The sequence below is a fragment of the Bubalus kerabau genome, chromosome 7, assembly GCF_029407905.1.
Source record: "Bubalus kerabau isolate K-KA32 ecotype Philippines breed swamp buffalo chromosome 7, PCC_UOA_SB_1v2, whole genome shotgun sequence".
In the NCBI taxonomy this organism is placed as follows: Eukaryota; Metazoa; Chordata; class Mammalia; order Artiodactyla; family Bovidae; genus Bubalus; species Bubalus kerabau.
In genome coordinates, this window is record NC_073630.1 from 106362811 (window position 1) to 106375470 (window position 12660).

The 12660-nt window shown below is 38.5% G+C and overlaps 1 protein-coding gene and 1 long non-coding RNA gene across 2 annotated transcripts in view; one reads left to right on the forward strand and one right to left on the reverse strand.

The window, feature by feature from the left end:
* KLHL8 (kelch like family member 8) overlaps positions 1-1039 on the reverse strand; it is a 73957-nt gene extending 72918 nt beyond the window's left edge. The window contains exon 1 of the mRNA XM_055589062.1: positions 914-1039. The gene's annotated coding sequence lies outside the window, so the exon portion shown is untranslated. The remainder of the gene's footprint in view (positions 1-913) is intronic.
* A 132-nt stretch (positions 1040-1171) lies between these two features.
* LOC129658086 (uncharacterized) lies at positions 1172-2350 on the forward strand. Its single transcript, XR_008717260.1, has 2 exons — positions 1172-1883; positions 2038-2350. It is a non-coding gene; the product is annotated as an uncharacterized LOC129658086 (long non-coding RNA).
* The last annotated feature ends 10310 nt before the right edge of the window (positions 2351-12660 follow it).

The window sequence follows — 12660 nt, forward strand, 5'->3', positions numbered from 1 at the left end:
GAAAAAGGTAATATTTGTATATTATAAACAAAATATGGCTCCTTCTAAATGTTAGAACTGGCACCGCAGCCTGCCCAGGCTTACAGGCTTTATTTCTATATGAATTAGCAATTTAGGACTGCTCTTTCACTGGGCCAGTGGAGAAGGAAGTACATCTGTCGAGAGCCAGGAAGAGATGAGCAGATGAAAATCAATAAGAGGAAAACTAGGATTGAGTAACCCAGCAGAGTATGTGAATTTACTTCCTTTGCTAGGCCTTGACCATTTTACATAGAACCCTTAAGACAACATGGAGGTTCTCATGTTGCAATCTTGTAACAATGATGTAATTCTTTCCCCTAAATGGTTGCTGGCTCTCCTGTTACCACATTCATGCGCTCATAATTCTTGCTCAGATGAAAATCACATTTTTAGACCCTCTTTGTTAAGTGCGTCTCTTTGGGAGTTTATCAGCCAAAGTTGAAAGAGGGAAATTGTTATAATGGCACTTCTTTTTCAAGGAAGCAGAACCAAAAGAAAACCTTTCAGCCAATTTCCTCAGAGGCAAAAGTGGATTATTAGAATTGAATAGTCTGCTGTTCAGCCTCTCTGGGAAGTTTCAGTTGCTGCTTGATCTTCAGCTGAGCCCTGAGGCAGAAGCACAGAGGGTCACTGGATTTGTGCCTACCTGGCTGGAGGGAGGTACCACAAAAAAGACTGTTGCTTTTATATGCTCACAACTGTTGAGAAGAAAACAAATGAGGCCAAAGAGAGCTCAGGACAGAAGATATGTGATCACCTTTGATGTGCGCTGCAATGGCAAGCAGTCATTTACATGTTAGTCAAGAATTTTAAGACTTCACCCAGATTATTACCCTTAAATCTGGACTACCATTTTTCTTTAGAAAATTTTTAAAAGAAATGTCCAGCTTACCTGCCTCTACTTCTCAACATGAACCATCACCCTCAAGTTCTGCCAAAAGTTTAGCTCTTCTCTCCTCCCAAGCAGCCCGCTTTCACCCTCTCAGGAAGGCTGCTGGCAGAGAACTCCCATTACATTGAAGGAGCCATTTGAGGCAAATTTAATAAAGGTGTGAACAGGTTCTGCTGCTGCTGCTGCTAATTCGCTTTAGTCGTGTCCGACTCTGTGCGACCCCATGGACTGCAGCCTACCAGGCTCCTCCGTCCCTGGGATTTTCCAGACAAGAGTACTGGAGTGGGGTGTCATTGCCTTCTCTGGTGAACAGGTTCTAAGTAAAGCTAAAAGGACCCATGCAGTATTCCTGAGCTAATAAGAAAGAAACTACCAGAACCCAGAGAGGAGAGAAAGCTGTGTATAGAGACCTGCTGACTATAATAAAGCCTTGATGAGTCCCTGCAGGAAGGGTGCTAGGATAGAAATACCCTAATTTCCCTCTTCTTTTTGGTCCCTCTCAGTTCCCCAACCAGGAATCAGACCCGCATCTCCTGCACTGGAAATACAGAGTCTTAACCACTGGGCCACCAAAGAAGTCCCATTCTCCTTCTCTTTGATTTACTAGTGACACTGCCTGCCAAAGGCAGCTTCTGGAAGCCAGAGGACAAGGAAATCTGTTAATTTTGTTCATCAGCGTCAGCTTTTCTGGCACAAAGCTGGATAGAGAAGAACGAAGAGAGATCTAGAGGGACAACTGGAAGATATTCAGCCACCTGCTCTGACATTTTTTGCTCAGGCTGGGCTTATCACCTAGAACACTCTCATTTTCAATTGTCATATAATCCTCTGCTATGGTCTAGGATTCAAGTATATGACTTACTTTTAAATACAGACATCCCTCTCTCCTGGTTAGCATTTTCAGCTGTATCTTTCCCACTGACACTTAACTATATACAGCCTTTATTGCCACTAAATGTTTCAAAGATATGTAAGTATCCCATTAAATTGTAAGCTCAATTTATGTTTTGCTTCTTTTCAATCTCCATAGCACCTAACACAGTGTTCAGCACAGACCAGTTGAAACTAATTGTAATTTTCTTAATTCTCTCCCTTTTTTTATCCCCACCCTCTACCTGCCCCAGAGGGGCTTCCCAGGGAGTGCTGCTGCCGATGCTATGTCACGTCAGTTATGTCTGACTCTGTGCGACCCCATAGACGGCAGCCCACCAGGCTCCCCCGTCCCTGGGATTCTCCAGGCAAGAACACTGGAGTGGGTTGCCATTTCCTTCTCCAATGCATGAAAGTGAAAAGTGAAAGTGAAATTGCTCAGTCGTATCCGACTCTTCGTGACCCCATGGACTGCAGCCTATCAGTCTCCTCCGTCCATGGGATTTTCCAGGCAAGAGTACTGGAGTGGGTCGCCATTGCCTTCTCCTCGTCTCCTCCCAAGGGGTCTCAAATAGTGATTGAAGGGAGCTGGTGAGTGAAAAATCAAGCAACCTCACCGAAATGATGGAGATGGGGGCAACTCTGAAGTAGCTCCTAAGAGGTTTCCCAGAGTCCCCTCAGACACACAAGGATGATCTGCGTAACAATTCACCCTTAATTAGCTTCCTTCCCTTTCTTCTTCTTTCTGCTGCTGCCAATGCTTCCTAGAAACACCTCCCATATGAAACACTTACTTAAATTATTTAAGTTTACTTCTAAGATAGAATGATGTGATATCACCAATGATATTCAACCCACTTGTGGTAGGAGTATGCAAGGATGTACTTTTCTTGATATAGCTTCTCTGTCCTGATATTTTCCTCTTTCTTGGCTTTCATGGTATCTAAACATATTATTATTGATCCGCCTGAGGAAAATTACAGATTTTTTAAAATACTAAAAATAAAGTTAGTGTTGTCTTATCTTTTTATAACAGCAGCATATCTTTATTATTGAAAATAATAGCACTGTTCTAAAATAGCGACTGTTAATATCTTGCTGTGTGCCCTTTTGGAACATTTTCTTTACATGAATTAATATGGATCTTTTTAATTGCTTTTTTTCCCACTGAAGAATGTATGTTGAATAACTCGACAAGTCAAAAAAAAAAAAAACTCATGTTTAATAGCATTCAAAATGACTGCCAGGGCTTCCTGGCAGTACAGTGGTTAAGACTTCCCCCTTCCACTACAAGCGGCACAGGTTCAATCCCTGGTCAGGGAACTAATTTTCTGCAAAACAATAAGAATGATTTCAGGATGTTTCACTGTATGGACTTACTACTGCTGCTGCTGCTGCTGCTAAGTCGCTTCAGTCGTGTCCGACTCTGTGCGACTCCAGAGACGGCAGCTCACCAGGCTCCCCCGTCCCTGGAATTCTCCAGGGAAGAACACTGGAGTGGGACTTACTACTACTATTCCTTTAAGCAAGCTTTCAGTTTTAATTATTTAGAGTGTTCCAGCTTTCAAAAAAAATTGTTTATAGGTTGTATAACATGTAACTAAATCATTAAGATACTTCCCCAAAGTGGAACTGCTACATCAGAGATCACATAGATTCAAAAGGTTTCTGACATCTTACATAAGTGGCTGCTACCCGCAAAGTATGAGACTACTTCCTGACAGTTCTATCATCTCTGTTTTCTTCTTTAACCCTTTGCCAATAATTAATTTTATTTCTACCCTAATATCAAGGATGAACTTTTTAATATTGCCATTGGCCATTCTTTTTTTTAATGATCTGGCTTGTTTCTGTATACAAAGACAATCATAGGAAGACCGTGCTGCTGTGATACTAGCTGAGATTATGATCTCATTGCTTTTTGTTAATTGGTTGGTTATTCTACCTTCAAGAACAGACCTGTCTAAGAACGGCCTCTGACCGCTCCTTGCTTCAGGTATCTAATTTACACTTAAGTTTAACCTTGGCCCCTGTATCAGTGACTTTCCACATCAGTCTTTCTGCATCTCTCCATTGGCTTTCCTATCACTATTCACTTTCAGCATGTTGAGTCCTGACTTCCAGTCTGTTACCATCACCAACTTTTTCAGTTCTATCTAAACTCTCTTGGACTCCAAAATTTGAAATAGCAGAACTTCTTTTTAATCTTTTTTGTATTCAGACGCAATCAAACATGACTATGCAGTTTCTTTGTTCACAATATTTCACAGGTTTTCTCCTAAATCTTTATTTCTACAATCGTGACTCTAATTTAGACCCACCACATTCTGTCAAGTGGAGAAGGAAATGGCAACCCACTCCACTATTCTTGCCTGGAGAATCCTATGGACCATGGGGTCACAAAGAGTCGGAAATAACTGAAGCAACTTAGCAGCAGCAGCAGCGTTCTGTCAGGAGGACTTGTCCCTTTAGGGCTAAAAGAGCTTTACACACACAATTTTCATAATTTTAAAATAATTAAATTTATCTTATACATAACAGTATATGTGTATACATGAGATATAAAGAATAATTAAAGTCTTACTCTGAGGGATCCTTTCCAAACACATTCCCTTCTCTCTGTCCAGAGGTAAATACTGTCTTGAATGTATGTTTTTCATTTCCATATATTGCTTTGCAGTTTTACTCTGGCATTTAGCTTGCATGCTTTTGACCTTTAAATATGCAATATCATATTATACATATTTTTTTTGGCAACTTGCTTTTCTTGCTCAACATTGTATGTAAGATTTATTCTTGTTGATGGTTTATTCATTTTTTACTACTGTGTAATACTGCATTGGATGTGTACCATAATTATGAGTACCATAATTTACTTGGCTTCTCTGTTGATATCTTTTGAGTTATTTCTGGGTTTTTTTTCCCTATTACAGACTCTGACACTTGTGGTATGTACAAGCTTACATAGCAAAGGCAAGAATTAGGTGGAATTGCTGATTTCACAGTGTTCATGACTTTGATGTCACTGTGCATACATACTCAGTCACTAAGTGCTTTCTGACTCCTTGCAACCCTATGGACTGTAGCCTGCCAGCTTCCTCTGTTCATGGGATTTCCCAAGCAAGAACACTGGAGTGGTTGCCATTTCCTCCTCCAGAGGTCCCAACCCAGGGACTGAACTCGAGTCTCCTGTGTGTTCTGCATTGGCAGGTGGATTCATTACCACTGAGCCACCTGGGAAGCCCCTTGATGTTTCTGCTGCTGCTGCCGCTAAGTCGCTTCAGCCGTGTCCGACTCTAGCAACCCCATGGACTGCAGCCTACCAGGCTCCTCCGTCCATGGGATTTTCCAGGCAAAAGTACTGGAGTGGGGTGCCATTGCCTTCTCCGCTTGATGTTTCTAGGTAATGCCAAATTGTATTCCAATACAATTATATAAATTTACACTTTTAAGAAAAGTTCCTGAGGATTTCAGTTGTCCCACATTCTGGTCCACATTTAGTTTTGCCAGATTTCTTAACTTCTGCCAGTCTGTTAAATATAAAATAGTGTCTCCTGGTTTTAATTTGTTGTTTTTTTATTTTTTGGACTTTTGTTTTTGATGTGGACCATTTGAAAAATCTTTACTGAATTTGTTACAATATTGCTTCTGTTTTATGTTTTGGTTTTTTGGCCTTGAGGCATGTGGGATCTTAGCTACCCCACCAGGGATGGAACCTTCACCCTCTGCTTTGGAAGGTGAAGTCTTAACCACTGGACCACCAGGGTAGTCCCTCCTGATTTTAATTAGAATTAATATAGCTATGAATCTATGAATGAGATTTTAATGAACGTATGTTTATTACCAATTCAGATTTTCTTTTCTGTAAAATTCTTGCTCAAATTTTTCCTTTTCTTGTGGATTTTTGTTCTTTTTACTGATTAGTTTTTAGAAGTAACCTTTAATATTCTAAATACTAATACTAATCTTCTGTTTATTATCTGAGTATTAAACATCTCCTTCTACTTTGTGGCTTGGCTTCTTACTTTTTAATGGTATTTTTTGATAACCAGTTTTTAATTAGAATGTAAGTAAATTCATCGATCTTTATTTACCCTAATGGCTTGAGTTTTTTATATTTAAGAAACATGAAAATTTCTGACACATAAAAATTTTCTTGTTTCTGTTCCTGACACACACAAAATTTTCTTTTACAATGTTTGAGTTTTACAGGTTAAATTTAATTCATTAGACTTCTTGAATGGATTTTGGTAAGTTAAATTTTAATTTACCACTTATGCCTACATTATGGACAGCTTACCAAATACTCAGTATTTTTCCACTTCTTTTTTTATTCTTTAGTTTATTATTTTAAATAAAATTTTTTAGAGTGTTTATTTCAAGCTACACGAATCTTTTAGAAGTACCCCACAAAGTACTCTTTGTTATTGTTTAGATATTGCATAAACTACTAAAATACAGGCAAGCCAGCAATTTACCACAATCAGCATTTGATTCTTGGATGTACCACTAGATTTAGAGTAGAATGAGTTCTGGGTCCACATTGTAGATATAGAAGTATTTTAAAGTATTTGATCTGCTAAATGAAAGTGAAAGTCTTAGTTGCTCAGTCGTGTCCAACTCTTTTGCAACCCCACAGACCATAGCCCATCAGGCTTGTCTCTCCATGGGATTCCCTAGAGAAGTTACTGGAGTGGGTAGCCATTCCCTTCTCCAGGGGATCTTCCTGACCCAGGGATCAAACCCAGGTCTCTGGTATTGCAGATGGATTCTATACTATAGCAAATCAAGCATTAAAAATTATGCTCTATACTTCATATTGTATTTAAATATGACCTCCTTCATGGAATATGGAGATATATTGTAAAACACAGTCTCTCTTCAGGTTTTTCAAACCGTACCAACTTGTAATGCATCCTCAGGGGAAAGCCAGACCCATTCAACAAGTTGGCACCAAAATTAAGCTAAAACTGGTGGTTCAGACGGTAAAACGTCTGTCTATAATGAGAGAGACCTGGGTTTGATCCCTGGGTTGGGAAGATCCCCTGGAGAAGGAAATGGCAATCAACTCCAGTACTATTGCCTGGAAAATCCCATGGACAGAGGAGCCTGGTAGGCTACAGTCCGTGGGGTCGCAAAGAGTCAGACACCACTGAGCGACTTCACTTCACTGTCTTTGGGATAGGCACGGAGGGAGAAGTGAGAAACCGTAATAGTAGTTGTGAAACACTTGGAGCTCCCTCTGCTGGAATATATTGGTTAAGGAGCAATAGTGAAGGAAGAGCTCTACCTCCAAGGTGGAAGACATGGAAACAAAGGAAACAATCTCAAAGTTAGCATTGACACCAGGTTAAAAGGAAAGTTAAAAATAACAGTAGTAGACTTTCTTCTAAGGTTTTGATTTTGTAAAATTTGTCACTTTTTCCTTATATGTTAGGAATATTGGCCTTATGGTACAAAAAGCGTTAACTCGATTCATTGTTGTTGATGTTTAGTCGCCCAGTTGTGTCCAACTCTTTGTGACCCCATGGACTGCAGCCCACCAGGCTTCTTTGTCCATGGGATTCTCCAGGCAAGAATACTGGAGTGGGTTGCCATTTCCTTCTCCAGGGGATCTTCCTGAACCAGGGATTGAACCTGCATCTCCTGCACTACAGGCAGATTCTTTACCACTGAGCCTCACCGCCCCCCACCCCCCCAGGTCTCCCGCATTGCAGACAGAGACTTTACCGTCTGAGCCACCAGGAAAGCCACTGAGTCCCCAGGGAAGCCCAACTTGATTTGTTAACTGACACGTTAGGGGAACAGCCTCAGGGAACAGCATAATATCATTTTAGAACATTGATGACTGAAAATATATTCATATAGTAGACTTTTACTCATCATGTAACTTTTGGAAAGTCACTTATCTCTGTACTGTGTCTCTCTAATTTTAAAGTGAAGATGACGATAACAACCCCAAACTCTTTGACAATGGAGAGTAAATGAGAAGCCAAGAGATGTGACACAAACTTCTAAGGTGTCACATATTCCTGTGGCTAAAATCCCATGACTGGTTGGTAGCCATACTCCCGGATGAGTAGCATTGAGTCCCTGGGACTGCGTAAAGGCCTGGTGACATGGTGATGACTAAAGCATTCTCCTCATCATCCTAGAATTCACAATTTAACAGCCTAATGAAGAAAACACTATAATAACACAAGCAGTAACAACAAAACATGGCAAATCCTATAAAAGAAGAATGTATTAGAAGTTTGTAGGGACACATAGTTTTTTAGAGAATCAGAAAAAAACTTCAAAGAAAAGTTATATTTGAGTTGGGACTTGATGTATGAGGTACTTGCCAGTACATATTTTTTTTTCTTAAAATTTTTGTTTATTTAGCTGTTCTCAGTAGGAGCTCTCATCCAAAAATTCTGTTTAAAAACATAATTAGGGAAATACAAAGTTAGCCTAGTTCTAGTTAATTTCATTGGAAGGCTTAATAAACAACATACTGATGCAATCATTGATTAAATAAATAAATCACTAGACTGAGATAAATATAATAGCATGGGAATAAGGAAAATATTGGCTGACGTAGAGGGAGAAATTAATAGAATGATAGATGGTAAGTCATATATTTTTCATTTATATCCTACTTCTGAAAATAATGTTAGATTTGATAGCTTTCAGTTCATATTTTAAATATAATAATACAAATTTAACATTAGTAATGATAAATTCTCTTTTTGCTCTTCCTTCAAAAAAAAATTTTGTGTACTGTTAATGCATTTAGGTCCTTGGATGCTAAGCATTATGTCTTATATTTCATACATTTAGCCTTTATGATTTCTTGATAGGCACAGTCTTAGAGCAGGAACAAAAGTTTTATAACTGCATTTGCGAAATGCCAGACTGGATGAAGCACAAGCTGGAATCAAGATTGACGGTAGAAATATCAATAACCCTTATGGCAGAAAGAACTAAAGAGCCTCTTGATGAAAGTGAAAGTGGAGAGTGAAAAAGTTGGCTTAAAGTTCAACATTCAGAAAACTTAAGATCATGGCATCCAGTCCCATCACTTCATGGCAAATAGATGGGGAAACAGTGGAAACAGTGGCTGACTTTATTTTTGGGGGCTGTAAAATCACTGCAGATGGTGACTGAAGCCATGAAATTAAAAGATGCTTACTCCTTGGAAGAAAAGTTATGACCAACCTAGACAGCATATTAAAAAGCAGAGACATTACTTTGCTAACAAAGGTCTGTCTAGTCAAGGCTATGGTTTTTCCAGTAGTCATGTATGGATGTAAGAGTTGGACCGTAAAGAAAAATGAGCCCTGAAGAATTGATGCTTTTGTACTGTGGTGTTGGAGAAGACTTTTGAGAGTCCCTCAGACTGCAAGAAGATCCAACCGGTCCATCCTAAAGGAAATCAGTCCTGAATATTCTTTGGAAGGACTGATGCTGAAGCTGAATCTCCAATACTTTGACCACCTGATGTGAAGAACTGAGTCATTTGGAAAGACCCTGATGCTGGGAAAGATTGAAGGTGGGTGGAGAAGGGGATGACAGAGGATGAGATGGTTGAATGGCATCACTGACTCGATGGACATGAGTAAGCTCTGGGAGTTGGTGATGGACAGGGAAGCCTGGCGTGCTGCAGTCCATGGGGGTACAAAGAGTTGGACACGACTGAGCGACTGAACTAAACTGCCTACATTAGAAAAGAAGAAAGATCTTAAATCAATATGCTACTTGTATACATTAAGGAACTAGAAAATGAAGAGAAAATTAAACTGGAAACAAGCAGAGGGAAGGAAATAATAACTGATTAGAATTATATAAAATAGGGAATATAAGAATGAAGGGGAAAAAAATCAAAGAAATCTAAAGTTGTCTTTTTGATTGGGTTTCCCTGGTGGTCCAGTGGTTAAGACTCCATGCTTCTACTACAAGGGACAGAGGTTCAATCCTTGGTTGAGGAACTAAGATCTCACAAGCCATGTGGTACAACAAAAAGAAAAATTAATGAATAAAAGTAAAATTAAGTTGTCTTTTTGAAAAGAATAAACAAAATGACAAAACTTTAGCAAGGCTGATCAAGAAAAGAAGACTCAAATTTCTAAAATCACAAATGAAAGTATAGACATTACTATGAACCTTACAGAAATTTTAAAAAAGATTATGAGGGAATATCATGAAAATTGTATGCCAATTATAGTTCTAGATAACCTATGTGTAATGGGCAGATTTCTAGATTTGCCCCAACTTCCCAACTCATTCTATAAAGCTCATATTACTCTAATACCAACAAAGACATTATAAGAAATAACAGCCTTTAGACCAATGTCCCTTATGGATATAGATGCAAAAATCCTCAACAAAATACTAGTGAACCAAAGCCAATAATATATTTAAAAGATTGTACACCTTGACCGAATGGGATTTTATCTCAGAAATGCAGGGATAATTCAATATATGAATGTAAATCATTTTTATATATCATATTAAAGAATGAAGGGGAAAAAAAGCTACATGATCACCTCAGTGGTTGCAGAAAAAGTACTTGACAAGAGCCAGCACCATTTCATGATACAATGCACAGCCAACTAGAAGCAGAAGAGAATTCCCTCATCCTAAAGAGTATGAAAAATCACAGCTTAGATCATACTTAATGGTGAGAGAAAAAGGTTTCCCCTAATGTCAGGAACAGGGATGTTCCCTCTTGTCACTTTTGTTCAACATTGTACTGGAGGTTTACCTAGGACAATTAGCTGAGAAAGAGAAATAAACAACATCCAAACTGGAAAGAAAAAAGTAAAATGTTGTGCACAGATGACATGATCTTCTATATAGAAAAATCTAAGGGGTACACATGCACACACAAACTATTACACTAATAAACGAGTTCAGCAAGTTTGCAGGATACAAGACCAATATACAATAATCAGTTGTTATTTCTATACACTAGAATAGACAATCCAAAAATGAAATTAAGAAAATTCCATTTACAATGGCATCAAAAGAAATACAAGACTTGTCATTGAAAACTGTAAAACCTTGTGGAAAGAAATGAAAGAAGACCTAAATGAATGGAAAAACATGTCATGTTGGAAGATTTCATATCATTAAGATGATAATACTTCCCAAATTGATTTAGAAATTCAACATAATCCCAGCTACATTTTTGTAAAAGTGACAAGCTGATTCTAAAATTCATATGGAAATGCAGGGCACACAGAATAGCTAAAAGAATCTTTTAAAAAAGAGCAAAGTTGGAGAATTCACATTTCCCAATTTTAAAACTTACTACAAAGCTACAGTAATCAAGGTATGTGGTACTGTGGAAGAAGAGCCATATTGGGTATTCGCATGTAGAAGAATGAATTTGGATACCTATATTGTACTACACACAGAAATTAACTCAAAATGGATATAAGATCTAAATGTAAAAAGTAAAGATTTTTTTAGAGGAAAACTTAGGCATAAATCTTTGTGGCTTTTGATTAAGCAATGGTTTTTAGATGCAACATACACCACCAAAAACACAAGTAATAAAAGACAAAAAATTTTTAATTGGATTTCCTCAACTCTAAAAACCTTTGTACTTCAAGGAGGACACTATCAAGAAAGTGAAAAGATAACTCACAGAATGGGAGTTATCCTAATAATATATTTGATTAGGAATCTGTATCCAGAATGTATTAAAAATATGTATATGCAACAATTAAAAAGGCAATCTCATTTTAAAATGAGCAAAGGACTTGAATAAACATTTCTCTAACAAAGATATATGTGACTAATAAGCATATGAAAAAATGCTTACTATTATTAGTCATTAGCAAAATTGCAAATCAAAACCACAGTGAGATACCACTTCACACTCACTAGAATGGCTATAATAAAAACAAACAAGGAATAATAAGTGTCGAGGAGAATGGAGAGAAACTGGAATCCTCATACATTGCTAGTGAGAATATTAAAATGCTGCAACCACCTTGGAAAACAGTTTGACATTTCTTCAAAAATTTACAAGTAGGATTATCACATAACACGGGCTTCCCTGGTGGCTCAGCTGGTAAAGAATCTGCCTGCAATGTGGGAGACCTGAGTTTGATCCCTGGGTTGGGAAGATCCCCTGGAGAAGAAAAAGGTTATACCTACTCCAGTATTCTGGCCTGGAGAATTCCCAGGACTGTATAATTCATGGGGTCTCAAAGAGTTGGTCACGACTGAGTGACTTTCACTTCATCACATAACACAGGAATTCCTCTCCAGGTGTTTACCGAAGAGAATTGAAAATGTATGTCCATACAAAAGCTTGGATATGAATATTCATAGAAGGATTATTTGTAACAGCCTCAAACTGGCAACAACCCAAATGTCCATCAACTGATCAGTAGACAAACACAATATAATATGTCCATACAAGTGATATTATTCAGCCATAAAAAGAAATGTAGCTTTCCCGGGTAGCTCAGACAGTAAAGAATCTGCCAGCAATCTACCCAGGTTCGATCCCTGGGTAGGGAAGATTCCCTGGAGAAGGGAATGACAACCCACTCCAGTATTCTTGCTTGGAGAATCCCATGAACAGACCATGTGGTCACAAAGGGTTGGACACGACTGAGCATCTAATGCTTTCACTTTACTTTAACCACCTGATGCGAAGAACTGACTCATTGGAAAAGACCCTGATGCTGGGAAAGATTGAAGGTAGGAGAAGAAGGGGACAAACAGAGGATGAGATGGTTGGATGGCATCACCGATGCAATGGACATGAGTTTAAGCAAGCTTTGGGAGTTGGTGATGGACAGGGAAGCCTGGCATGCTGCAGTCCATGGGGTTGCAAAGAATCAGACGTGACTGAGCGACTGAATGAACCTATGATT